The 27,048-nt window shown below is 47.4% G+C and overlaps 1 protein-coding gene and 1 long non-coding RNA gene across 19 annotated transcripts in view; one reads left to right on the top strand and one right to left on the bottom strand.

The window, feature by feature from the left end:
- Positions 1-12,971, bottom strand: part of LOC310710917 — a 73,896-nt gene extending 60,925 nt beyond the window's left edge. Inside the window, exon 1 of the long non-coding RNA XR_014528297.1 lies at positions 12,957-12,971. This is a non-coding gene — a long non-coding RNA (uncharacterized lncRNA). The remainder of the gene's footprint in view (positions 1-12,956) is intronic.
- EPB41 (erythrocyte membrane protein band 4.1) overlaps positions 1-27,048 on the top strand; it is a 131,494-nt gene that overhangs the window by 491 nt on the left and 103,955 nt on the right. For all 18 annotated transcript variants that reach the window (XM_083512118.1, XM_083512112.1, XM_083512093.1 and 15 more), the window contains exon 2: positions 16,778-16,889. The gene's annotated coding sequence lies outside the window, so the exon portion shown is untranslated. The remainder of the gene's footprint in view (positions 1-16,777; positions 16,890-27,048) is intronic.

Genomic DNA, 27,048 nt, shown 5'->3' on the forward strand with positions numbered 1-27,048 from the left:
GCTGATGGGGCTGGGACTGGGGCAGAAAGCCATTGCTAAAACGAAGGAGATTCGTTTTTGGGGTATCCAGGTCTTTGGGGTGGAGCGGAGGAAGAGGAAGAAGGCTTGAAGAAGCCAGTGGATTACAACTTGCAAGCCAGAAGAAAGAGGAAAGGGACAGACTCTCTCTCTCTCTCTCTCTCTCTCTCTCTCTCTCTCTGCAGATGAAACGACCACTTTGGAGAGTTGGTGGATTCTGTGATCTAACTGGGCCAGCGCTCTCCCATTCTTGCCACCGCTACTTTTTCTCTTTTGCTTGAAGAGGATTGCAGATTTAGGGGGTGAGGTGTGTTATGGGGTGGGGTGGGGTGGGGAGAGGGGGGAAGGGGTGAAAACGCGGCCCCCTCCTCTGGGTTGCTGCCTATTATTATTATTATTATTATTAATTATTCCGCTTTGGGATTCCTTCGGATGAAAAGCGGCACAGAAGTAGAATCTCCTCATCAGTCCAGATCTGGCCGCTCTCCTTTTTCCAAAGCTGTCGAGATTCTCCCGACGCCTGGAATGACTTTGCACATCTCGGCGGCGTTGCGGTGACGTTTCCGTGTTGCCATTACTCAGCAAACGGAGACGCCGAGGCGACCACGCCGCTGGAGAAAACTTCTCGGCGATAATAGCGGCTCTCCCGCCGGCTCCTTCCTTCTCCGCCTTTCCCCGCCGCCTCCAATTCTCTGCACATGCCAAGTCATCTAAAGGAGAGACTTCCTGCTTTCCCAAACTTTTGCGGGCGGGGAGGAGTGGGGGACGCACACACCTGTTTGTGTCCAGAAAGCCATCTCTGCAATGTGCGTCGCCGATCTAGCAAGCCCTGCCCCTCCCCGTGCTCTAAAATTTAATTTTAAAGGTTGAGCTGTTGTGCCTTTGCCTTTTTGTGTGCGTGTGTGTTTTGGGGATGGGGAGAAGCCTTGTAAGACTGCAGTGCCGGCAGCTGAGGGGCAGGCGCTTTGCTGGACGATTTTCCTGGCTTGGGAGTGAAAGATCAGCAGATTCCGGGCATAGAAAGAAGGCTGTGCCAGGGAAGCACTGCGGAATCTCGTTTCTCTCTCTCTGTCTCCCTCCACTTGCTGGAGAACATCCCTGCTGTGGCTTGCACACGCAGGAGCCAGCAGAGCCCCATATAACCAGGGTGGAGGGCAAAGCGTCAGCAGACAAAACAGGGAGAAAGTTTTGCTTGCCTTGAGCGGCACACGGGTTAGTTTTGACTAGCTTTCCTGATCACGTGCAGCGCTGCCGCTGCAAACCCAAGGTTAATGTCATTTGGAACAGTGGGGGAAGAAGTTGGAAGGCATGAGATTTGTGGGTAAGAGCCTAGGAAGGTCAGGCCAATGACCCATCTAGTCCAGCACCCGTCTGTCTCAGTGGGCAATGTGGATGCCTCTGGGAAACCCAAAAGCAGGATCTGACCACAAGAGCACTCTCCTCTTCTGTGGTTTCCATCAGCTGGCATTGGAAAGTATCGCTGCCTCCCAGCTGTAGAGGCAGAGTGTAGTCCCCATGGCTAGTAGCCATCGATAGCCCTCTCCTCCATGAATCCGTCCCATCTTCTTTTAAAGCCATCCAGGCTGGTGATCATTCCTGCCTCCTGTAGCAGTGAGTTCCATAGTTTAGCTATGCGTGTGTGAAGAAATGCGTCCTTTTTATCTGCTGTGAATCTTCCAGCTTCACTGGATGTGCATGAGTTCTAGTGGTTTGGGAGAGGGACAAAACTTCTCTCTGCTGTCTTTCTCCATCCAGAGACTGTGGCCTCCTTCCCCCTCCCCTTTCCTTCAAGAATTGGTTGGGCAGCAGGAAGGTGAACTAAGAGGCTGCATCAGGCTACAGTCCTAAGCCTGGTTACCTGGGAGTAAGGATGGGTGAATCTGTCAATTTTGGTTTCTTTCAGTTTCTTATAGAAAGAGGGAGAGTTGAGTTCTTCACATTTCCACATCACTTTGTGATTATTTTTTTAATATATAAAAAACCATCCTCATGGAAATTTGTTAGCTTTTTAGTTCAAATGCAGTGTGGTGTAGTGGTTAAGAGCGGTAGTCTCGTAATCTGGGAAACCGGGTTCGCGTCTCCGCTCCTCCACATGCAGCTGCTGGGTGACCTTGGGCCAGTCACACTTCTTTGAAGTCTCTCAGCCCCACTCACCTCACAGAGTGTTTGTTGTGGGGGAGGAAGGGAAAGGAGCATGTTAGCCGCTTTGAGACTCCTTAAAGAGAGTGAAAGGCGGGATATCAAATCCAAACTCTTCTTCTTCTCTTCTGAAACAGTAGGTAGAGCCCAAAGACAGGTGGAGCTAACTAATTCTGGTTTGGGCCCCTGAATTCTTTCTACAAGGACAATGCAGAGCCCCCTAGACTGCTGTAAGCAAGAAGACAGGCAGGTGGCGGGTGGCTGAAGGTAGACCGGGGCAGGGCCCCATTTGCCCTGATGGACCTGCCTCCACTAGTCTGGGAAGACAAGGCCTGTCCCAACAGCCTCATTGATGGGCTGGAGAAGAGAGCTTGTTTCACCAAAGCCATTGCTGACACACCCCTCTTGAAATCCCTTCGCTGCTTTCCTGTCCCCTCCTGGTTCTTGCACAGACTTCTCCATGCCTTCAATGGCTTTACCCTTCTTACAGCCTGACAAATTCTTCCCTTCTCTCCTTGCTCATCCTATTGTAGAACCCATAGTCTGCTAAAGGTTTCCTTGTCCTTGAAGCAACCTCACATTTTTAAAATTATTATTATTATCATCACCAACAACAACGTATTTCTACACAGCTGTCTCAAGGCTATGTGCAATGAAAACCGGGCGGGGGGGGGGAGCTGCTACATTTAAAAACAAAACTAAAACAATGCAAAATCTACCCTCTGGCCAAAGACCCATTTATCCAGCTGGGAAAGCCTGTAGGAACAAAAGTGTATTCAGTTGTTTCTGGAAAGTGCAGATAGTTAAAAAAAGCCTGTCATATGTTGACAGGAATGCTATTCCACAGAACAGGGGCAGCCATAGAGTTACTATGGAGCTGGCCAGGAGAAACATTCCTGTAGACTGCTGAGATCTACTGGTTGTATAAGGGATAAGGCAGTCTCTCTAGTAACCTCGTCCTGAGCTGTATAGAGCCTTGTATGTTGGTACCAACACCACTACTTGGCCCAGTAGTAGATTTAAAGCCAGTGGAAATTCCACATGCAAGGTGTTGCATGTTGGCAATAATTTGCCTCTGATGAGCAACCTAGCTAAACCATGTTCTGTACTAGCTGCAGCCTGTTTAGGGAAGCTTTTAATGTTTGATGCATTATTGTATTTTAATATTTTGTTGGAAGCCACCCAGAGTGGCTGGGGAAGCCTAGCCAGATGGGCGGGGTATAAATAATAATTATTAATATTATGATGATGATGTGAACCAGCCTCAAGGGTAGCCCCACACAGAGCACATTGCAGTAATCCAACCATGTTTTTGCATGCTTTACAATGCACACTTTAGCTTGGCATACACATTTTTTGAACATATAACTTGGCTGGGGAACTGCACTGCAATTTCGGAGAGGTATGAATTTTGAAGGGCGGCTGTGTTTTGGTTTGCATTTTGTTTCAGAATGCAAATTTGGTAGTTTTGCCTTTTAATGATGCAGCGAAACTTTTTTTGAATGTTGCCAGTCCTAGCGCAGGTGAGAAGGCTTTTAGGCTCCTTTTCAGGCAGCAGAATGTCTTGGCCTGGAACTGTTCCTGATGTGGAGGAGATGCAAGGAACACCACCACAAATTGCTGCTCCTTCACATACTCTGGTTGTTATCTCTGTGTTGCTACACTTGGTGTTCTGTAGGCTCTAGGAACGAGCCTGCCTAATTTTCCCAGACCTGTGAGGTGGATTTATTTGGCACGTGCCCTGGGAATTTTAATTTAAAACAATCAAGCCCAAAGAACCTTCATTTGGAATACCCAGCTTGAGGTAACAAGCATTACCGTTTGTGTAATTATCCTGCACATCCCTTCCAACCTCCATCCCCTGCTTCCTCTAAGACAAAAGAGTTGAGTGTCTCAAGAAAATACATATAATGCAAAGCTGTGCCTTTTTGCTCTGCCTTTCCTTAGATCTTGTTTTTATTTTATTTTTAAAAAAATGCTTTTATACCACTGTTTTGTTGGTTTTACATTGTGCTCGTGATGCTTTTTGGGGAGCCGTACATGTTCCCGCTTTCAAACCTGCAAAATTTTTGGGATAGCTTCATATCCTGTAATTTCCTGCTGAAATCCCATACCTTTTCATACCACAAGTGTTCCAGGAATGCCCCCCATCCCCCTTTTGCTGCTTTAGAGCCACTCCAGACAGCAGTGATGTGGTAGCTTTGGGGAAGCATTGCGGAAGAAATCCACCACTAATGCACTGTTGTTTTTTGTCAGTAACATGTTGCAGAATACACTCGCAATGACACACCTGTTCCATCCCAAGCATCTCCAGGTAGGACTTGGGAATGCCCTCCCACCTGAAACCCCGGGGAGCTGCTACCAGTCAGTGTTGACAACACTGATCTAAAGGGACCATCGAGTGATCTGACTCAATATATTCTATTTTAACTCACAGCAATTATTTCTGAAATTTGCATCTAGATACTTGTAAATTGGCGCATGCAAATGTTGTGCCAACTTTGGGCCTGCTTTTGGTCACAGGTTTTCTCTTTTTCGGTGAGGCATAGGTGTCCACCCTAGGCGTTGCTGAATGTGAAAACAGATGAACAGTTTGCAACACCTTCTTCCCCACCTGCTTTTTTGTGTGCTGATCACATTCTTTCCTTTGCTTTCTGCTGCTTCTAAAACCTGAAACTTGGCTGGGCAGAGCCAGTGTGGTGTAGTGGTTGAGAGCGGTAGTCTTGTAATCTGGGGAACCGGGTTCGCGTCTCCGCTCCTCCACATGCAGCTGCTGGGTGACCTTGGGCCAGTCACACTTCTTTGAAGTCTCTCAGCCCCTCTCACCTCACAGAGTGTTTGTTGTGGGGGAGGAAGGGAAAGGAGAATGTTAGCCGCTTTGAGACTCCTTAAAGGGAGTGAAAGGCGGGATATCAAATCCAAACTCTTCTCTTCTTCTTCTAAATGTGGCTCTATGTGTATGTGTGCTTTTGGGTTTTTTTAATGCATTCATTAAAAATGCTGCTTATTCATATGCAGGTGGACCTGTTCTTCATTCCCCTGGCCTGCCTTTCTCTTCTTCCCATGCACCTATTTGACCTGTGTCTGAGCCAGAGAATGAAAGCGAATGGGCCTGTGGTGCCTGTTAACTTAAACCTCCAGAAATCACCTCCAGCATTGGAAGGCAGTATGCCTCTGAATACCCGCTTGCTGCAGAACCCAGGTCTTGGTGATTCTTCCAGGTCCTGCCTCCCAACTTATCCTCCAATTCTGATTTGTTCTTCGGGAACAGACTGTCTTACATCATTGGTCCACCTTGCCATGTAGCGCCTGGTGTCTGAACCAACACAATGGCTGCATTTGCCAGCTGCTGAGAATCACAACTGGGGAGAGTGCTGTTTCACTCAGGGTCCTGCGGGCAGGTTTCCCACAGGCAACTGGGTGACAGCTGTGGGAACAGGGTGCTTGAGTCGACGGACCAATGGTCCACTCCTTTCAGTGCTCCAAGAAGGCTGGCAAATATGGCTTGAAAAACCACAGTTACAAAAGGCTTTAGCCAGCTCATTAATTTATACCCCCCACTCCACTTGGCCAGCGAACCATGCTGTAGCAGTATACTGTATAGAATTTGCAGCAAGCAGATCCCCTTTTGCTTATTTCCAGCTAGGGTTTCCTAGGTGGCACATTTCCAGCCCTGGTATCAAATGGCGAGGTCCCCATGCATAGGGAGCCAAATGCCAGCGTAGACCCAAACAGAAGCAAAGGGTGGCAGGAAGGAATAGGGAGATAAACTAGATTATTCTGGTGCTCTGGAGCCAGCCGTTCCTTTCCCAGACACCCAGGATCAGGTTGCCTGCGATTGCGAGCTCTTGATTTTAACTGTAAAAGTTGTGAGTAATTCAATATTCCGGGGATGGCCCACAAACCTTCCTTTCCTTGCAATGGAATAGGGATGCTATTGCATTCTGGAAAACTACTCACCATGTAGTGGCAAAGGCTGGGGCTGGGGGGTCAGCATGACTGGGCGCCTGCCAATGGTTCTGGTGCTTAGAAGGGGCGACTGCTGTCCTAATACTGGGGCTCCTTCTGGGTGTTGCTTCTGCCCCTGGATTGGGGGGAGGGCCTGTGTGGTCTCGCTGCATGTTGCAACCCCCCAGGTTTGTTAGGGCTGGCTTGCCATGTTTCAGAAGAAGCGAAGTAGCAGACATTTCTTTCCAAAAAGGGCCTCTGTGAAGGACCACTTAATTCCAGAGGGGTGGTGCGTGAGACCAGTTTAGTTCAGAGTCTAAAATTGCCCAAGGCAGCACTGAATACTCGTGCCACAAGAGTGAGTATACTGAGAAAAGCAATGGCCTGGGACAGTTGGGAATATAATTTTACAGACACATATATATGGAATCTTACAGGTATTAATAGATTTACGGTGGTGGAAGCTTCCATGAACTTGATCCCACAGCACCAGATACATTAAGTGTATCCTCTGTTGGCAGATATTGGTGATGTATCCATACAGAGCCTTTGCCAACCTACAGCCCCAGCCAGCATAGTTGTGCCATCCTTGTTGGATCGATACCTAGCATCTGCTTAAATGCTTCTGAGAAAGATATTTATTATTATTATTTATTAAATTTGTGTATGATGGTAAGTGCTAGAGTGCACAAGGCTAGTGTTTTATTGAAGAAGTGTATAAGACAAGAAGAAGATGGGATTTTGCAAGGATAGACTACTGCAGTGCGTTGTATGTGGTGCTGTCCTTGAAGACTTCAGAAAATTCTGCTACAATGGTACCTCGGGTTACATACGCTTCAGGTTACAGACGCTTCAGGTAACAGACTCCGCTAACCCAGAAATAGTACCTCAGGTTAAGAACTTTGCTTCAGGATGAGAAGAGAAATCGTGCGGCGGCAGCAGGAGGCCCCATTAGCTAAAGTGGTGCTTCAGGTTAAGAACAGTTTCAGGTTAAGAACGGACCTCCAGAATGAATTAAGTTCTTAACTCGAGGTACCACTGTAATGCCATGAGATTCCTCATTGGGGTCTGTCAGGGGTCTGTCTGAGGCAGGGTTTGAAATTTGCCCGGTGCATTTTGCACCTGGCTATTGGCCACTTGCGGCCAAATGAAGTTGCCCGGTTGCCAGGATGGTGCCTGACGTCTCCACCATCTGGAGGTGCATGCCTGGGGATCCTTGGATATTTACTGTTTTCACACAGTTATGCTGAATCTTGTAGAATTCTATCAGTTATATTTTATCTGTACCAATTTCAGGAACTGAGTCGTATTGAAGAATACGGTCTCAAAATGGCAACTTGCTTCCTGTGGTGATGTACCTATTTTGAACCTCCCATCTCATGTAGGCTTGGGCTTTCAACACGTTAATCATCACCACTGTTTCCTGTGCAAACTAAAAGGCAAACCTTCCTTATGATGGCGGGTGAGGCATCGCTTGCTTGTCAGCAGGAAGCCGCTGCCTAGTTTCTGTGCAAAATGCTCCAGAGTTTAGATGAAGAAACTTATAGGAAACAAACCAAAGGCAGGGATGGGGAACTTGTGGCCCCCTAGATTATTTCTGGAGTAAAACTCCCATCATCCCTGACCATGGGCTATGCTGGTTGGGGCTGATTGGGAGTCTTGCTGGATCAGTCCACTGTTAGAGGAAGTATGTCTCTGAATAGGTAAAAAAGGTAAAGGACCCCTGGACGATTAAGTTCAGTCAAAGGCGACTACGGGGTTGCACCGCTCTTCTCACTTTCAGGCCAAGGGAGCCGGCGTTTGTCCACAGACAGCTTTCCGGATCATGTGGCCAGCATGACTAAACCGCTTCTGGCACGACGGGACACTGTGATGAGTGTCAGAGCGCATGGAAACGCCGTTTACCTTCCCGCTGCAGCGATACCTACCGTATTTTTCGCCCCATAAGACGCACCGGCCCATAAGACGCACCTAGATTTTTTGGGGGGAAATAAAGGAAAAAAATTTTATTTCCCCCCCAGGTGCGCTGCGCTACACCAGGAGCTTGGGGCGTGCGGAGCTCAGCGCGCCCCAAGCTTCTGCGTGCCGGCAAGGTCTCCGCTAGCGTGGGAGAGCCGGGCGCCTCTCCCAGGGCTAGCGGACCCCTGCGCTAATCCAGAAGCTTGGGGCAAGCTGAGGTCAGCGCGCCCCAAGCTTCTGCATGCTGGCAAGCAGTCCGCTAGCCCTGGGAGAGCCGCGGGGCTCTCCCAGGGCTAGCGGATCGCTGCGCTATACAAGGAGCTTGGGGCGTGCTGAGCTCAGCGCGCCCCAAGCTTCTAGTTGCGCGCAAGCAGGAGGTCCCGCCGGGTGCGCGAGGCTTGGGGCGGCAGCGGACTGCTTGCGCGCACCTAGAAGCTTGGGGCGTGCTGAGCTGTGACCCTGCTGTGACTGGAGGATCCAGTTGGCCCCTGTGAGAAGGGGATGCTGGGCTAATCGAGCCACTAGCCTCGTCCAGAAACCTACTTCTTACATTCTTGTGAAACTAATCATCCGTAAGCTGCCTCAAGAGGGCTTTGCCCTGCAAGGCAGCTTATAATTACACAGAAATGAATGAATGAATTTGTTAGATTTGAGGGTGCCGCAAGACTCCTTGTTGTTCTTACTGAAAAATACTAACAGAGGCTGCTCCGCTGGAAATTATACTTGCCCTGAACAGAGCATGTCTGAGCATTGAAAGCAATGGCTTTCGGTTGATGAATGGCATGTTAAGTCAATTAATCATAGGTTTTTTTTTATTTGAGGGAATGGCTTCACCACCAGGTCCCTAGAGAGTTCAGGCAGAGGTGAGGTTTGAACCAGGGACTCTCTGATTTGTGGCATATAGGCCCTCTTGGCCCCTGCTCTTCCCTAGATCGATGAAATAAGCGCACATGGCTGCCCACTTTACATTTTCAGGTAGGATGATTTAGAAGGTCTGAATAATAACATCTGTAATGTTTAATTGACATCTGGGGCTTGAAACAAATAAAGTTTCCAAGGTGGAAATGAAAGACGCTCTCTTGAGTCTGTTCTAACCAGAAGATGAGCAAACAGAAGCTTGAAAAGAATGCAGCTTTTCTAGAAGATTCCCAAAGCCTCCTCTGGCTTGGCTTAGAAAGCGATTCCTCATCTGCGCCTCTGGTAGCGCCACTGGTGTGACATGCCGCACTGAGCCACTCTGGCAAGAGCCCAGCCAGACGCAGCAATTGTGTTGGGAAATGTAGCATGGCCAGCTGCCAAAGCACAAGGGGTGGTGGTGGAGGGCAGTGGAAGCTATTTTCTTGAATGCAGTCCTAATCAATGGAAGGGAAATGGCCCAAAAAAGAAATGGACTTGTCATTGCTATGTAGTTGCTGATCTCTGCCAGTGGACTAATGAAAATGTTTTAAATATTTTATTTTATTTTTGACTGTATCGCTTGATCGCATTTGTGTTTGTGGCTCCCACGGGAGGAGAGGCAGGGTATAAGTTTAATAAGTAAATAGATAATTGCACTGAGCATTTTTAATTGGCGGGACCCGCAACAAAATGTTCTGGGGTGGAATCCTTTTGTCTGGTCCCCCAGGCAGCTACTGCCATGTCATTGATCAGGATACTCCCTTCTGTTCCTCAACTCCCTAGCAGGGACTCCCCCAAAGACCTTGAGAGGCAATGGACTGTCTTGAGAGGCAATGGACTGCACCTCTGCGGGTGAAGTCAAACCGCTGCATTGGCAGCACTGAAGTGACTTCCCTGGGGTGCAAGCCTGGGCAGTGTGTTTGGAGGTCCTGGGCTGCCCAGACAACAAGACCCCCTTCTTGGCCTTGTTGATGTGGTCCAAAGGTAAGCAGAGAAATACATCTGGCAAAAGCTGGGCTGCAGGAGTTGCCGGAAGGAGGTGTGCAAGACGCCATCCAACTATCTTAGGTACTCCACTTCAGACTTGTGTAGTTTCCTCCTTAGCCTTTTCTTCTCCCAGAGATGCCCCGCAAGGCAGTGGAGCCTAGATCGGCTTCCTTCTCAAGCTGACGAGCCCCATCTGATCCTCATTTCCTTCTATATCTTGTGCAGAAGTCGCCTTCTTCACCATTGGACCTGCTATTGATATTGTCCTCTCCATATAGACAACCAAAAGATGGTGTTGTAGTTCAATGACACGTTCCAGTTATCCCACCCCACAGGGCTGGATTTAGGTTTGGTGAGGCCCCAAGCTACTGAAGGTAATGGGGCCCTTTGTATGCCCAGCTGTCCTTTGTCAACAACAAATTGTCACTGTTTTTTGTGTTGAATATATGCTACATGGTAATTTATGGACCTAATAGGTATCTAAAGCCACTTGCACATAACAAAATATGTATTTTATCAAAGTGATTGTTGAACTGAAATACAATTAAGAAGTATAATAATAGTTGAAACAAAATTTAAAATTCCTTCCAGTAGCACCTTAGAGACCAACTAAGTTTGTTATTGGTATGAGCTTTCGTGTGCTTTTTAATTTTTTTATTATTTTGTTTCGACTATGGCAGACCCAACACGGCTACCTAAAGGTAAAGGGACCCCTGACCATTAGGTCCAGTCTTGGCCAACTCTGGGTTTGCGGCGCTCATCTCACTTTATTGGCCAAGGGAGCCGGCGTACAGCTTCCGGGTCATGTGGCCAGCATGACTAAGCAGCTTCTGGCGAACCAGAGCAGCGCATGGAAATGCTGTTTACCTTCCCGCTGGAGTGGTACCTATTTATCTAAATGCACTTTGATGTGCTTTCAAACTGCTAGGTTGGCAGGAGCAGGGACCGAGCAACGGGCGCTCACCCCGTCGCGGGGATTTGAACCGCCGACCTTCTGATCGGCAAGTCCTAGGCTCTGTGGTTTAACCCACAGCGCCACCCGTGTCCCTATAACACAGCTACCTACCTGTATATTAATAGTGAAATTTTGGGGGGAACCCCAAGAGCGTGGGGCCCTAAGCTATAGCTTTTATACAAAAATTTGGCACTGGCACCACACCTACCTGCCATTAGGATGAAAATTCCTCCCTAGTGTGCGGGACCTTCTCCTCCTTCAAGCCTTCCAACTACATGACTGGGGGGGGAGGGATAAACCTCCCCTCCCCACACCACGGTGACCTGGATTAAAATCAGCAACCCCCACATACATGTAATTAAAGACAAACCAGTGACACGGATATCGCTGTGCATGAAGCTTAATGTGGAACTTGGCTCAAAGCCAGCTTGCAACTCCTTGCCCCAAAATCGCTCGCTTGCCTCAGGCTAGGAATTAACCGTGTCGAAGGAGCAGCTCGTCTCCGAACAGGAGGAGGGTTCTTACTTGGCTCTGAGAAATGGCTTGCTCCAAGCTGAAGTGACAGCAGGTGTGTTCCTACCCCTTGCTCAGCACCTGTAGTGAGTCAGCCAAAAAGAAAGAAAGAAAAAGGATTTAAGGCAATTACCTGCTCAGTATGGAGATCTGGCAGGTTTGCTTCTTTGCCCCACCAGACATTTTTGGGTAAGGTGTGCTACTCCTGTTTGAACCATTCATCCTAATGTAATTAGGAATGAGACCCAGATCTCTTCAAAGCCTTTAGCATTATTTTCCCTCAGGAACTGAAGTGGCGGGAGGGGCGTGATGACTGGCGTTTGAATTTTCTGGGAGGGTGGTTGAGGCGAAGGGGTGAAACCCTTTGCCACTGGTGAGCTCAAGCTGCATCAGTAATAATAATTATAATTATAATTATAATTTATTATTTATACACCGCCCATCTGGCTGGGTTTCCCCAGCCACTCTGGGCGGCTTCCAACTGAATATTAAAAACAGTACAGCTTCAAACATTAAAAACTTCCCTAAAGAGGGCTGCCTTCAGATGACTTTTAAAGGTAAAATAGTTGTTTATTGCTTTGACATCTGCTGGGAGGGTGTTCCACAGGGCAGGCGCCACTACCGAGAAGGCCCTCTGCCTGGTTCCCTGTAACCTTACTTCTCGCAATGAGGGAACTGCCAGAAGGCCCTCGGTGCTGGATCTCAGTGTCCGGGTTGAACGATGGGGATGGAGACGCTCAGTCCCAAAGAGGGCAAAAAATAGGGATTTGCATGACCTGATTTTTATGGATAGATGCAAATTTAGTAATTAATACTATAATTAAATGGAAATAGGATAGAGTATGACCTGTCTGGCAGCTCAGTCTGCTATCCATGTTCTTACTGTGGGTGGGCAATGTCAAGGTCCTCTCATGCTCCTCCTTCTTACGATGATTTATCTAGTATGTAAAAATCCCGAACTCAAATTAAAAAAAGGGAAAAAAGGATAATTTATCCAGTGTTAGAAACGGAGATATGAAAGCTAGGAGCTAAATGGCACCTTAAGCCTAGGTCATGGTGCAACACTGGAATGTCTAGGCACACTTTTTTATATATATAACAAGAATACAAAGCTTGAAATGAATGAACTGCAGCTCAAATATTATGTTCATTTTTCACATGGTCTAGTCCTTCCCCTGCCCACCCTGCTAATATTCTTAAGAAGGTCTCTTCTCCAGCCTTCAGAGAGTAGCTGGAAATGGGGAGGCAGAAAAAGGTCCTTTCCTTCCACTCTGCAGTTTTAATCTAAAATCTTAGGTGCAATACTGTGCCCAGAGCTCAGAAACTGCTTGCGCTAATGAAATTCCCTGTTGCAAATGTGCCTAGAACAATGGGAGTTTCAAACACTGGATTTGACTCTCAACCAGACTTAGACCAGGCAGCCTTTCAAAGATATGGCTGTCCTCTTGCAGAATAGGACACAATGTCCACCCTGAAGAAGAGGAGTTTGGAGTTGATATCCCGCTTTATCACTACCCAAAGGAGTCTCAAAGCGGCTAACAATCTCCTTTCCCTTCCTCCCCCACAACAAACACTCTGTGAGGTGAGTGGGGCTGAGAGACTTCAGAGAAGTGTGACTAGCCCAAGGTCACCCAGCAGCTGCATGTGGAGGAGCAGGGAAGCGAACCCGGTTCACCAGATTACGAGTCCACTGCTCTTAACCACTCCACCACCTTGGCTACACCCTGCTCCATGTCACTTTCCCAGCTGAACCCCACCACCTCTGGTATTGCTGTTAGCCCTGCTGGGGGTTAATGGACATGAACCTGTTTCTTTCCCTTAGCCAAATCAAACTCTGGATCTGAAGCTTAGGCTAGGAGGGGGGAATCTTTTGCCTTCGAGATGTTGCTGAACTACAACTCCCATCAGCCCTTGCAAGCATGACCAATGACTGAGGATGATGGAAATAGTAGGCCAATAACATCTGGAGGCCCAATGGTTTCCCATGCCTGTGGCAAAGGAGAGGAGGAGGTGGTATGTGCCCCTTTAAATCTAGACCTCCAGTGCAGCAATAAAAATTGCTAGCACATTTGCAAAGCTAAGCAGAGTCCGGTCTGGTTTAAATTGGATGGGAGACCATGTGTTGAGATTCCTGTATTGCAGGGGGTTGAACTAGATGACTCTCATGGTATCTTCCAACTATACAAGTCTATGATTCTATTTGTTCTTAGTAGCTTATTCACATGCATATTGGAGACCCTCCGAATGAAATCATGTGATCGCCCTTCCTTGCTTGCTGATCTGGACTGCATGTAGGACCAGAAGAATAATTACCACCTGCTCAAGTTTATTGTTATGCCTTCAGCACGATTGATCCCTTTTTAAAATGAATATAGTAAGAACTATAGAAGAAAGCAGCCAGCTATGATATCAAAGATCTATCACATGTACACAAATGTGCAAAATCCAGTTGGTTACTTTGCACATAATTAACATTTTAGGCTGGGGTGGAGCTGAAGCCGTTTCAGTTCAAACCACAAGCAGTTTGGTAATCGGTTTGGTGCATCTCTGGAACTGGTTCAGTTCTTCGTGTGGGGAAACCTGAAAGTGATTCACTCTGATGATTTTGCAAAGCAAAGGTGGAGCAAGTTAACTTAAGTTAATTACCGTAAGCACAGTATGGCTAAATTACTGGGTGTTAGGGTAAGTTCTAGTAAAATTGGTGAGACTTTACTAATGACAGAAGGCTGTCTTTGTGGGTCCTGCGGGATTTAAGTTGAATAAAATTTAGGCATAGTTAAAAGGGAACAATTTCTTTTGAGCTTTCATTTTCCTCTTTTTAGCTCTCCACTGAGTGACTGTTCCTGTTGGGCTAAACCGGGGGTCTGCAACCCGCGGCTCCGGAGCCGCATGTGGCTCTTTTACACCTTTGCCGCGGCTCCGGGGCGGATACTAGCGAGGGGAGGAGGCGCATTGTGCGCCCCGACACTCCCCACTGTGGCAGGCGCTGTACTGGCTGTGACGTTGCATGGGGGTGGTGCGTGCATTAGTCACGCACCGTCCCGACGTCACCTTCCCGCCCGCCCGCCTGCTAGATTGTAAGGGGCATGTACGCTGGTCACTGCATTGAAAGGGGGCATGTACGCTGGTCACTGTTTTGAAGGGGAGTGAAGAACACACACACACAAAAGGTAACTTGTTAATTTAACGTTTATTTCTATGAGGAGGAGTAATTCTGAGGGGTCAAACAAAGAAATAATAAAAAAGTGACAAAAAAGTTATTTTTATAATGACGAGTTTTGCGGCTCCCAGTTTTTTTCCTTTGGAAACGGGTCCAAGTGGCTCTTTTTGTCTTAAAGGTTGCAGACCCCTGGGCTAAACCAAAGTATTGGCGTGTTTTTTGTTTTTGCATGGATGAACGTGCATGAAATAAAAATAGCAAAAACACTTGGTCTCTGCTCAGAAACAATGCTAAACCACAGTTTAGCATTAGGGGAACGAGTCCTTCTGCTTCCTTCACATGCATCGGGAGGTCAAAACATCCTGTTCTCCTTTTAGGACTTCCCACAGTGCTCTTTGCTGTCCAAGCTCAAGGAACGGTGGTTAGTGAAAACAAACTAGGCTCAAACAATTTGAGCCAGGTTCTGGCTCCTATACATGTAGCCGCATGGCTAACATTGCTGGTAACAGGTCCTGCTGCCATTCTCAGAACCTTTGGGCCGCCCACTATCCTTCCTTGCCTGCAGACGTTGCTTTCCAAAAAGGCTTGTTGCCTTGCGGCATCCACACTCCTTAAACTGCAGCTGTGTTGCAGGAGAGCCTGTTGCAACGTCTGATTAGGGAAAGGAAGAAATACCATATAAAGGAAGTATGTTTTTGGATTGCTATCTCAGAGTGCTACTGCTGCTTTCCTTGCTGGCACCTTGCATCACGAGCTGATGTGGTGATGCAACGCTCTGGGCTTAAATTACTTTCTCTCGCAGTTGGCAAGCGGCCTTGGCCCCGCTTTTGCCAGCTGGCTGAAGGCAGAAACAGACTGCCGTTTCCTTGTTCACAATGGATTTTTTCGGGTGTTTTACATAATCTGGAACTTGTCAGACGGGCTCCCAGGCCTTGTTTGCCATTGTCCGCTGTTCAGAGTTTACCCAACTTCCAGAATTGACTTCCAGCACTGCTTACTTGGAAAGGGGGACGATGCAAGCTTCCCAGCCAGAGGGTGTGGGTGTGTGGGTGGCAGTTGGCCTAATTATTTTCCAAAGGAACTGTTACTGTGTTTGCCAGAGGTTCAAGCAGCTTCTCGGAGCTCAGCAACGCTCTGTCCAGGGCTGCGAGGTCTCTCCTTTCTGAAAGGTTTTTCTTTTGGCTCTCGCCTCTCGATGAGGGAACCCTTAATGGTCAGGTAATGGACAGACTGTGTTCTTGTGTGTGTGTGGGTGCCTGCTTGCCTCTGTCTCCAGGATGTATTCAGGCTCTCAAACTGGCTAAATGCACCTTCAGATTCGGAATGGAGGGCATGATGAAGCTGCTCATCTGACCGCCCTCCTGCTGTGTCGCTGCTTCATACCGGGACGGGGATAGGTGAGGTGGTGGCCAAGTTGTCACTGCGCAAACACACCAGCGGAGCCAGTCTGGTTGTCCTGCTGGTATGTTTGCACCATGCTGACCTCGCCTCTCTCCCCTTTCCCCATCCCAGGATGCAGCAGCAACGTAGCTGCAGGGAGGTCAGGTGAGTGATGCAGTCCCACCATTCTGCCCGCTACTGAAAACAGCCGCAGCAAATGGGATATGACAGTTGTACACAAAATGTGGAGCTGAAGGGGTGGAATATGTGGTTGGTAAGTGATGATGTTCAGTTGGAATTTTTTTTTTTTGGGGGGGGGAAATGGAACACATTGTTTGTTTGTGTTTATTACACTTTTAAATGACAGGCAATATCTAGGATGGCGTGTACGGAAATTACATAAAGACAGAATGCACTCGGTTTCCATATTTAAAACAAACTGCCCAAGCTATATTAAAAACCTGTTCTTTTGAGCTTGAATAGCCTCTTATTCACTTTAATTTTCGGGCAGGTAATGCTCTGTCACATCCTTATAGATACCATTAAAGTACTCCTTTTTTGGGTGCTGGTTAGTTCCTGAGCTAAGGCAGATTCAGAAAGGCATAATTGCTGTATAGTAGACAGATGCCTGTGGGAAACTCAGAAGCAGGACCCGGGGACAAGAGCGCTCTCCCCTTCCTGCAGGTTCCAGCAACTGCTTTTCAGAAGCATTACTGCCTCAGATCGTGTTTGATTTGTGGATCCAGCATGATGGAAATACCTTCGTTGCTTCAGACTTCTAAGATGGTAATGGCATTTTCTCTCTTTCCTTTCTGCCTCAGGCAAACTGGTTTCTTGTGACACGAGGCTCTTGGCGAAGCCTAATTTACCTGTTGCGTTGTGAAGAATTATGAATTTGACAGGTGTATATGCAGAAGGGATGAAACAAACAAGGTAAGGTTGATAACAAAAAGGCATGTAAAAGGTGACAGCGTCACTGGGTGGAAGTTTGTTGTGGGAGCAATGAAATTAATCATTTGTGACTCCAATGGTACCTTGGTTCTTGAACTCAATCTGTTCTGGAAGTCAGTTCGACTTTCAAAACGTTAGAAAACCAAGTTTGCGGCTTCTGATTGGTTGATTGGAAATAATGCCGACAGCTGGAACAGACATTCACTTCCAAAAAATGTTCGCAAACTGGAACACTTACTTTTGGGTTTGCGGCGTTCAGGAGCCAATTTGTTCAGGATCCAAGGTACCCCTGTACTCTGAACTTGGTACTTAATTGGGTGACGTCACTACCTTGGCCTTATTTGAAGTTTGTGCCCCAAATTTAAAGAAATCTTAAAAGATTAACCTTACTGGTTGTTAGCCAGTACAGTTGTACCTTGGATCTCAAACGCCTTGGCTCCCGAACAAATCAGCTCCCCAACAATCCAAACCCAGAAGTGAGTGTTCTGGTTCACAAACTATTTTTGGAAGCTGATCGTCTGACGGGGCTTCCGCGGTTTCTGATTGGCTGCAGGAGTTTCCTGCAGCCAATCAGAAGACATGCTTTGGTTTCCAAACGTTTTGGAAGTCAAATGGACTCTGTTCGACTTCCAAGGTACGACTGTAGATTAAATCTATATAAACTTGCATATAAGAGAAATAATAGTTCTAAATAGATGAAATGTGCTTTCCCGCTCCTACCATTAGGTATAGTGAAGCAGCCACCAGGAGTGGACCTTGACACCCCCCCCCCCAGCCTTCCCAAAGCCAGGTAAACAAAGTGCTGGACTTGGGGAAGGAGGTGTGAAGGCAGTGACAGGGTCTTAGAGACCCCCTGCCTCCTCCCCAAAGCCTGATAAGTGCTTGCCTGGCTTTGGGAGGGAGGAAGGAGGACTCTAGGACCCTGTTAGAGCTGTCATGACTCCATTCTGCTTACTGGGCTTTGAGAAGGCTCCCTCTTCGGCTGGGCACCCAGCGCCCCTGCCCCGCTCTCTAGATCCACCTCTGCAGCCACCTGAGGCAGATGATTTTGGGAGTCACGTAAGGGCATTAAACTGCTTGCTGTATTGTGATGGTGATTGTATTTTATTGCCAGGGACGGGGCAATGCCCTTGTAGGATTTTTCAGCCTCGGCTGCTAAAACAACTTAGCTAGTCATGAGTATTATGCACCTGAGGTTCTTTTGGGGGGTTGGGAGGAGGCATTCCTGCTTAAATGTCCTGGGCCAGCTCTGCTTTTTTTATTTCTTAAGTGATGCACATATATATCATTTAATAATGGTAAACATCATTCTAAAATAGGAGCTTCCTATTCTTTGGCACCCAGGAGGAAATGTCTCTTTTGAAAACAGGCACCCGCCATCTGCCCCATTTAATAGACATCATCCATTCTTTGTTCCAACTTAGCACCTGAGAGGCCAGTCCCATTAAGGCTTCAATCCTAAACTTGCTTGCTAGCCAGGAAGCTCCACTGATGACAGTGGGAGTTACTCCTGAGTGAACATGCATAAGAACACATCATTGGCCTTGATGGTCCACTTGGTGGTGCTTACTTTTGAGTAGGTAGTAATAATGATGATGATGATGATGATGATGATGATAATAATTTATTATTTATACCCCGCCCATCTGCCTGGGTTTCCCCAGGCACTCTGGGCGGCTCCCAACCAAATATTAAAAACATGATATAGCATTAAACATTAAAAACTTCCCTAAACAGGGCTGCCTTCAGATGTCTTCTAAAAGTAAGATAGTTGCTTATTTCCTTGACATCTGGTGGGAGGGCATTCCACAGGGCGGGTGCCACTACTGAGAAGGCCCTCTGCTTGGTTCCCTGCAACCTCACTTCTCGCAGTGAGGGAACTGCCAGAAGGCCCTCGGAGCTGGACCTCAGTGTCCGGGCTGAACGGTAGGGGTGGAGATGCTCCTTCAGGTATACTGGGCCGAGGCCATTTAAGGCTTTAAAGGTCCGCACCAGCACTTTGAATTGTGCTTGGAAACGTTCTATGAGCCAGAGTAAGGTCTTTCAGGACCGGTGTTTGCACTGCACAGTTACTACAACTGCAGGCTTTATGGTTTTAACGCCAGCTTTCTCTCTCTGCCTTATATTCCACTCCTGTTTTTTAACGTCCTGCCTGATGAAGATTTCTGAAGAACTTGAAAGCGTATTTGCTAATTTGTGACATTTTGGTTGGTGCTAATAAAGGTCTTGCCTGCTGCAAGTGGCCCAGGCTGCCACCCCAAGCTTGCCAAAGACAAAATTTCTTGCAACATCTCTCCAAAACCCCTGAGGAATGTTGTGAAGAAGCCATTACCACTTTAATGACTCATTTGCTTCCTTGAAACCCAACCTGTAAGCAAACCCTAATCGGTGACTCTAATCAAGGGGTGTATCTCAGTGCTTTCCAAATGCCCCAGCCTGCCTTGCCATAATACCTTTTTTTTCCAAACTGAGGTCCATTAATAACCTTCCTCATCCATCCTGAGCACAAGCTTCCCTTCTTGCTACATTGCAAAGGATCACTGTGCGAGAGATGTAAGCAAATCCTCTTCTTAGAAGTGATTTGCAATTCATTTTGACTAGGCCCGCAGATAGTAATTACTTTTGGCCACGGCTGACCTCGGCCCGGATTTGAGCAATAGATCTAGTTTATGTGTCTTTACCAATTCTCCGAGTTGCCTGCTCCCGCCAACTGTGCTGGGTCTGTGCTGCAAGTGATGCTCTGAGGCTGGTGCTAGAGGACAGTGCGTGTCAATGAAGGGCTGGCAGAAGGTGGATTGAGCTCTCCTGGTAGAGTGCTGGATGCTTTGTAGTAGAGCAGCAAGGATTTCCAACTCCCAATGGTCTAACAGCAACAACTAAAATTACAGTGGTACCTCAGGTTACAATACGCTTCAGGTTACAGACTCCGCTAACCCAGAAATGGTACCTCAGGTTAAGAACTTTGCTTCGGGATGAGAACAGAAATCGTTCTCTGGTGGCACGGCAGCAGCAGGAGGCCCCATTAGCTAAACTGGTGCTTCAGGTTAAGAACAGTTTCAGGTTAAGAAGGGACCTCTGGAACGAATTAAGTACTTAACCCGAGGTACCACTGTACACCCCCTCACAAGTTAGACAGATGAAAAGAACACTTGGGGGGAAACCAGGAGTGGATTTTTGTGTGGAAGGGCTTGTAAGATCAGTTCTGGGTCTGATAATAAGTGTCCAGTTTGAGCATGTGCTCAGAGACACCCTCTCCCTTCATTTTTAGCATATGCTTGCCTGCCTGATCCACTGTCTTATACAGGCATAGGCAAACTCCAGCCTTCCAGATGTTTGGGACTATAATTCCCATTATCCCTGACCACTGGTCCTGTTAGCTAGGGATGATGGGAGTTGTAGTCCCAAACATCTGGAGCGCCAGAGTTTGCCTGTGCCTGATCTTATACCTGGCTGTAGCTGGTGAACCTGAAGGATCTAAGAGAAAAAGTAGTAGATCCTGCCAGCCTTAAAGCAGCCCACCCCTGGTATTGGGGATTGGCTACAGGATTTTCTGGACCCTCTAACCCACAGACAAAACAAGACACACATTTGCATATTCTTTGTGTCATATGCAAATATTTGTCCCTTTTTGCAGTTGGAGTAGAGTGTCCAAAAATAAACCAGTGGCCACACATATAATAAAATAATAAAAAGTCTGACAGGCAGAATGTGAACAGGTGAAGCTTTCCCTGATAATTGTGTTTCCATACTAGAAAAAGACTTAACTGGTTGAATTTCTGCCTGTCACACAGCTGTTATAGGCACAATAATCCCAATTCTCCCCAAAGCCCAATACTAAACCCAAAGCACGGTTCCCACTAATTTCCAAGGGTTTTGTTAATTTGCTCCTCCTGATCGTGCTTGCTAGCACCTCTCTGGGGGATAAAGCATATATCCGAGTGCACATGGCAACGCTTGAGGGAGAGTCCTGGCGTCTACATGCAGTGTTGCTGCCCTCTTCCTTCACCCTGCTCATCATTTTTCCTCCTCTAATGTTGCTCCCCACCTCCACCCCATTCCTGATCAATGTATGTATATCCATTATCTCCCCTTATCGAGCCATCAAGTCTCCTTTGAAACAGGGAAAACGCATTAGTTCTGCACGCCAAGGAATGCTTTCAGAAGGTCAGCCAGTATCTTCACCATAACGTCCCCCACCGCCCCATCGAAATGACCTGGCAGCCTGCAAAGGTTAAGTGCAGATATCATGTTCAGGACTAGCCTGCTTCTACAAGAATGTCCAGGGATAGGGTTAGATGTTTCAGTGTTGTACCGATACCTGTCTGAATATAACCCTTTCCCAAATCCCCTTCCCTCTCCCCCATCCACCCCTGGGTTGTTTGTTTTGTAAAGATAGTTTGAAGAAACCATTATGCCATGTGAATGGGACTGCAAAAAAAAAAAATGCTTGAGGGCACACATTTTAACCATGCAGCTTTATAATGGGAAGGAGTTTCAGTGTAGTGCTATAACTCAGCCTAAGTCCATGTCATTGACAGCACAGTTCTGCCAAGGAGCAAATTTATGAAACCCTTGGAAATTAGTGGGAGCCATGGGGCAATCCTGTGCCCAGGGGTGGCTGACTTTGGTTCGGATGCTGCCTGCTGGGTGGGGGGGAAACCTCAGTTCAGTTCCCATTTAAAGGTGAACTTACCAAATAACACATTTTCTGAAGCACTAAGCTAGGGGTCAGCAAGGTTTATCTTGCCTGGGCCGGATCAGTCCTGCGGACATCCCTCCTTGGGCCAGATCGCACCCGCCTGCCCACGATTTTCGGTGTCTGCGTGCACACGCCCATGATTTTTGGTTCTTGGGCTGGTATTTTGCCTTAGATGGAGTTTGCCACTAAATTATGGCTGAATTCTCAAGCGGCCTGACTCTGAGAAGACCTGGACCTGGTGTGCTGGAGCCCTCTACTGACCTCACACTGACTATGGGCTGTGCCTGGATCAGAAGGACTTTGGCCCCCCGCAAGAACAGCGCCGAGAGTAGGACAGGGATTTGGCGCTGGTCAGAACAATTTTATGCTGAAAGAATTCCAGGGTGGATTTCAACATTCCCTCTGCTGCATTGATTGCAGTGTCTTGCGGTTTCAACCAGCCCACCGCCAGGAGATGAGGACACTAAAAGGAGAGGGAAGGTATGAGGGAAAGAAGGCCCATTTTTGCAAAAAAATCTCCTTGTGCTTAAGGACAGCTTGCAAACCTCCCAATAAGCGCCTCATTCCATGGATGTGGCGTTTTAATCCTGCCTTTTAAAAATATGAATGTGCTTTAGAGTTTACTATAGTTTGTTTTACGCTGGTATTGATGCGTATTATTTATTTGTTGTTGTAAGTTACTTTGAGTCTCATTGGTTTTTTAAAAAGGCAACTAATAAGCTCAATGAATAATAATAACAATAATTGATAATAAGTGGAGCGAACATAAGTAGCAAAAATAGAAGCTAAGTGACTACCTGGAAATATTTATGTCTGTATTGAGATACAAACATATATACACACACATCTAAAATTATCTGCATACACCTAGAGATCTGCTGGCTCTGATGAGAGTTAGCATTCTAAATAGTAAACATCTCCCGCAGAAGCTCCATTAATTACAGCATTAGGGATCGACGTAAGTGAGGGCGATACATGACCCACTTACTCCCTTCCCCCCTCCCGCTCCACGTTGTGCTGTAACGTGACTTTCCCGCAGTGTTGTTGATGTTATGGTGAGCGCACGTGTCTGTGACGTGAAGGTAAACCTCTCGCGGATGGGACAGATTGTCCCTGTCCAATCTGCCGCCTTCCGAGTCGCTCGTTTCTTCAAGCAGGCAGATGGGGTCAGCAGCACTGTTTGGTGCTTTTCTCTGATGTGGAACAGAAAATGGAAAATGGTGTCTGTGTGTGTGTGAGAGAGAGAAGAGATAGAGGGAGGTGTCATGCGCAAACAAGTTTAAATACTCTTCTGCCCATTAGTGCACATGGCTTTGCCAATACGCGTGTACATGGGTAGCTGTGTTTTCTTCTGTTGTCTGCATTCTCATTCGCTTCTGTAGTGTGATGGTTGATAGCTACTTTTTTAAAGGGGGGTGGTCAGGGAGGAGTTGAGGTTCATAGCCTGTGGAGCAAATGGCTTTTATAAAAACCTGACTATTGTGGGCCAAGTGTGTGTTTGGGGTTGTAGCCCTTTTGAAGCTGAGCAATTTTGAGACTCAGCTGTCATGATGAGAGGGAGAAGAACGCCACTTTCTCTGCAATACCATGCATCACTTTGTAAACCTCATATCACATCCCTCTCCTCTTAGTTGTCTTTCCCTCTGTAAGGAAGGTGCTCCAGACCCCCAAGGATTTTGGTTGCTGTTTTCTGCAGATTTATGGATTTGGAGTCACCTGGAGCCCCATGATTATGCAGAACAGTGGTACCTCAGGTTACATACGCTTCAGGTTACATACGCTTCAGGTTACAGACTCTGCTAACCCAGAAATAGTGCTTCAGGTTAAGAACTTTGCTTCAGGATGAGAACAGAAATCGTGCTTTGGCGGCGCGGCGGCAGCAGGAGGCCCCATTAGCTAAAGTGGTCCTTCAGGTTAAGAACAGTTTCAGGTTAAGAACAGACCTCCAGAACGAATTAAGTACTTAACCTGAGGTACCACTGTAATAATACTATTTTGTGCAGTGCCATCAGTGTAGATATAATCTACCACTGAGCTTTGACCCTTTCCTGTATGAACCTTTTATGTGATAGGCACTTTAGTGATCATTAAGCTTGGATCCTGGCTTGACTTGGAATGGAGCTCTTTCTCTCCTCCCTTCCAACAAGAAGGGAAGTAATATGGCTGAGTCCAAGCAAATTAGACTCCGATATGGTTGCACGGGAAGAGGAAAGGAGCTTGATTTTTCTTTGCCTGAGATGCAAATCCGAGCCAGAGAAGAATTATAGAATTGCCACACTCTCTCTGTAGCGAGTGCTATGAGATTCTGTTAATCAGGTCCAGTCAGCATGGCCAAAGACTAGGGATGATGGGAGTTGCAATGCAAAACATCTGGAGGGCTCCAGTTTGGCTACCGTTGTCCTAGTACTTTAGCAAATGGGGTTGGCATTGCAACCTTCCGCATGTTTGCCTGTGTGTGTGTTCAGTGTGTGGTGGGGAGGGGAGGGATCGGTTTCCGCCCATCGAGATTTTAAGTAATTTAATACCCCCACCGGTGCCATGTCTCATTATACAGCAGAAGTCACACAAATGGGGTGGGACCTCAAGCACAAAGCCAACATAATTCCTTATCCTATTTTATCTTTTCGGACGAGCGTTTGTGATTGCCGAAGCATGGATGATGGCCTTTTGCAGAAGGGTCTTTTCAGCAAGATAAATATCACATCTTGTTATTTATTTATTTCCTTCCCCAGCATGATCAGTCCCAGCTGCAGAGCCTCTTCCCTGTGTGCAATTCTGCCACCCGGACCCTAATCGTTTTTGGGAGACTATTAAAAAACACACAAAACCAAGCCTAAAAGGAGAGGAATACATGACGGCAAGGGTCTCTGTTCTCAGTAGGCAGCTGGCCCTTCCGGTTTCCAGCCCTGCCTGTCTTCCCCCTCCCACCCCCATTTTTATCTTTCTCATCTCTCAACCCCCTTTTGTGTGCCACGTTTCGTCTGTCCGTTGCATAGCAGGACACCAGAGGTAAACAATTTGTAATGAACACATCCTGACCACCAGCCCCCAGGAGCACCTGCCAACCCTGCGGAGGGGGGTGGGTTGAATGAGGAAGCTCATTTGTGTGGCCTTGTTTAATTCCCCTATATGTTATAATCTCCAGGACCATCTGTGTCCCTGCCTAGGCTGGGGAGGCCAAAAAGCTCTTGGGATTTATTCCAGAAGGTGGACTTTGAGAGGGCTGTTTATTCACTGGCTGCCCAGATAACATCCCCAGGTCAGAGGAGGACAGTTTTGTTTGCTTTTTGAAAGAGCCGCTGAGCCGGCTCTCATCCAGGCAGGGAGCCTGGTGCTCAGCAAAGCATCAGGAAAGAGAGAGAGAGAGAGAGATGAGACTTAAACCAAGAGAGGGAGGATGTTTTCCATGGTCCTTCCCCACTGCTGTGCGCTAATGTCCTTTGTCTTCTGTGTATTCACTACCCAAAGCTGGGCTGAGTTCTTTCTATCTAAGGGCGCTAAGCAGAGCCTCTGTATCCAGGGAAGGTTTGCCATCTAATGCCAGTTGCCGGGCAGAAAAGCAGGAGAAAGCTCAAATTCTATGAGAGTGATGTAAACCAGCAGGGCTCTTCTTATTGTGGGGTATATTAGACCTTGCTCCTTTTAAAGGAGAAGTGGAGAACTCAGGCCCTGGGGCCCAATGTGAACCCTTGGGTCTCCTCCTCCAGCCCTTGGGGCGCTCTGCAGACCTGAAGAAGTACGGGAGAAGATTGAGTCCTGGACATCTTGCCTTGTAGTATTGTTGGCAGAATTGGGCTGCTGGTGTGGCTGCCAGACTGGTGACTGGGAGTAGCCGCAGGGACCAAATATAAACCACTCATAAAGGGTCTACATTGGCTCCCAGCACATTTCTGAGCACAATTCAAAATCTTAAAAGGTAAAGGTAAAGGGACTGGCCTTTAAAGCCCTAAACCAGGGGTAGGCAACCTAAGGCCCAGATCCCGGATCCAGCCCAATTGCCTTCTCAATCTGGCTCGCGGATGGTCCAGGAATCAGTGTGTTTTTACATGAGTAGAATGTGTCCTTTTATTTAAAATGCATCTCTGGGTTATTTGTGGGGCATAGGAATTCATTCATTTCCCCCTCCAAAATATAGCCCGGCCCACCACATGGTCTGAGGGACGGTGGACCGGCCCACGGCTGAAAAAGTTTGCTTACCCCTGCCCTAAACAGTCTCGGCCCTATATACCTGAAGGAGTGTCTGCACTCTCATTGTTCAGCCTGGACACTAAGGTATAGCTCCGAGGCCCTCATTGCAAGAAATGAAGTTACAGGGAACCAGGCAGAGGGCCTTCTCGGTAGCGGCGCCCGCCCTGTGGAACTCTCTCCTGGCGGATGTCAAAGAGATAAAACAATTACACGACTTTCCAATGACACCTGAAGGCAGCCCTGTATCAGGAAGCTTTTAATGTGTGGTGTTCTGTTGTGTTGTTGTGGTTGTTGCTGTGTTTCTGCATATTATGTTGGAAGTTTCCCCAGAGTGGCTGGCCCACAAAAAAATCATCATCATCATCTTCAGTGGCTCTTGTAATTTCTTAGTGGTTTCAGCTTGTATTATTTGTTGCATATGTTTCTAGCAAGACAATGGAATGGTACCTTGGTTCTTGAACTCAATCCGTTCCGGGAGTCCGTTCGACTCCCAAAACCATTTGAAAGCCAAGGCACGGCTTCCGATTGGCTACAGGAACTTCCTGCACTCAAGTGGAAGGCCGCGTCGGATGTTTAGCTACTGAAAAACTTTCGCAAACCAGAACACTTACTTCTGGGTTTGCGGTGTTCGGGAGCTGATTTGCTCAACAACTAAGCCAAGGTACCACTGTATCACTTTTACTTGGCTTAGTCCTTGGCGCTCTGCTCCTGGCTAGTCCCTTGGCTGTGATTTGCATTTTGCACATGGCTGTTTGCTGGCTTCGTCCCACATGGCAGCTCAGGCTACTGACCAGACCCCACCCTTTCCCAGCTATGGAGGTAGCAGGTGCAAGACAAATGAGCCTAATCACGTCTCCAAGCTCACTTAGACTCCCCATCCATCTCCCGTGATGGCAGACAAAGGAAGGCCAAAGAGACCATAACCTTGATTCTGGTAGTCATAGAGCTAGATTAGGTACATTGCCATTGTCTGGATACAGGACTTTGGTGATGATGCTCACTCACCCCCCGGCAGTCTCCTGCAAGGGAGTGGAAGCAGACAGCTGCTCACAGAAAACAATGGGGGACACCTAGGACATTGGTGTAGCTGTGCTTGTCTTTCCTCACCGGGCAAAGATAGAAGCAAAGTCAAGATTTCATCCTCTTTCTCACATTGTGAACTGGCGTTAGGAAATCGCTTTTGCAAGCTCATGCCCTGCTCGCCCCTGTCTTCAGGCAAAGGCATCCAATGAAACTTCCATAATGAACCGGAAG

The sequence above is a fragment of the Podarcis liolepis genome (assembly GCF_965112155.1).
Source record: "Podarcis liolepis genome assembly, chromosome: 7".
Taxonomy (NCBI): Eukaryota; Metazoa; Chordata; class Lepidosauria; order Squamata; family Lacertidae; genus Podarcis; species Podarcis liolepis.